The sequence below is a fragment of the Nyctereutes procyonoides genome, unplaced genomic scaffold, assembly GCF_905146905.1.
Source record: "Nyctereutes procyonoides isolate TBG_1078 unplaced genomic scaffold, NYPRO_anot_genome, whole genome shotgun sequence".
Taxonomy (NCBI): domain Eukaryota; kingdom Metazoa; phylum Chordata; class Mammalia; order Carnivora; family Canidae; genus Nyctereutes; species Nyctereutes procyonoides.
In genome coordinates this window covers 6,695,500-6,697,045 of record NW_026575042.1, presented here as the reverse complement: position 1 = coordinate 6,697,045, position 1,546 = coordinate 6,695,500, and positions in this window count along the sequence as shown.

The window sequence follows — 1,546 nt, the reverse complement described above, 5'->3', positions numbered from 1 at the left end:
GACAACAGCAGACTACTCTCCAGCTGACACATTCCCCTATGCATGGTAAAAGAGAATTGTGACCCTACGAAGTTACTGGGTTTGGTAGAAAGCTTAGAAGAGAGTATAATTACGTGGGCAGATATTTTTAACCTTAACCTAGGAAAAAAAAACTGGGTAGAAGAATTTGATAGCCCTGTGCAGAGAATCCAATTGGAATCTACCTGACACCTAAACTGTGTAGCACTGACCCCGCCCCCAAACTTCTGTCCTAATTTCTGACTCAAAATTTGAGATCCCTATGGAGAAGTCTTCCTTGGAGTCTGTTGTGAAAAAGCAGCCACACCTGAAAAAAAAAAATGGAGCACATCAAATGCAGAAGTGTTCCAAATTAGTCTTGAAGCTAGGAGCTGATAATGTAAATTGCCTTGGTAGGACCACCTAAAGGGAGCTTTCTTTGGAAAGTCTATTTTTAGCTTAGAGAGTCTGCGCAACAAAGACCCAGCAAAAAGATTGCTCCTACTTGACAAATGATGGAATGCACACACTCTGGAGTGGGTTTTCCTTCCTGTTTCCCCAGCCCTACACTCACAAGGATTAAGGTGGAGTCCAAGGACTAAGGAGGCCAGGAAAGCCTCAGTTGCTGATGTCATTGTGATCCTAATTTTTCCTCATTTTGGAGGCAGATGTCTCTATTTTAAGGAATTGGAAAGGAGTGGGAACTTAGCTGAAGCACCATCTAAACAAAGCACAGGCATCCTTGATGTTTATCTGCACTGTGGCTGCCCCTTCTTGTGCTACCCTCTTGTCAGCAAAGAAAGGACAACTGCCTTTCTCCTCCAGCTGTCTTCTCTAGCCCCCCAACCCTTCCCATTACCACCCTTCCTCTCATCCTCTTTCCCCCTAAAGGGAAAAACAGAAAGAAAGAGCTGTAAAGGGAAACAATATGTGACACCACCTCTTGCCTGGATTATTAAAATCATCTCCCAGATGGTTTTCCTTTCTCTTCTGCTTGTTTCTCTGAAAACTGCCAAAGGGGTATTTCCAAAACAAACTGACTGTGAGCCCCTTGCAAGTCCATAGGCTCCTCAGAGGAAGGAATTGTCCTTGCCTCTGAATCTAGTTCCTGGCACATAGTAGATGTTGAACAAATGTGTGCTTAATTGGGATAGAACTGAAGGTCTGTCATTCATTAACATGCACCACAAAAGCATTCTCCCCAGTCTCAGAGGAGGTCTTCGTATGTGCCTCCTGCTCCTCCCCCAGACTTCCACAGGCTGCATGGCCTTAGAGGTAGTCCATAGAACACTTTGTTCTACAAGTGTCTTCCTGGCAAGGAGTTAAACTACAAAACAAGGCCCAAGACAAGAAAGAAGCAGCAAGCTGGAAAGCCTTTGAGTTCTGAGTTTCTGTTGACCTGTGGGAGAGGCTCCGCTGAACAACTGGTCATCAAAGGTTTGCCTCTGAAGTTGTCCTTTGAAATCACTTAGACATTTTATGACAAAACAGCAGTTTCACATAGTTCAATATAATATATACTGAGAGCCACGTGGCCAGGCTTGCAAGG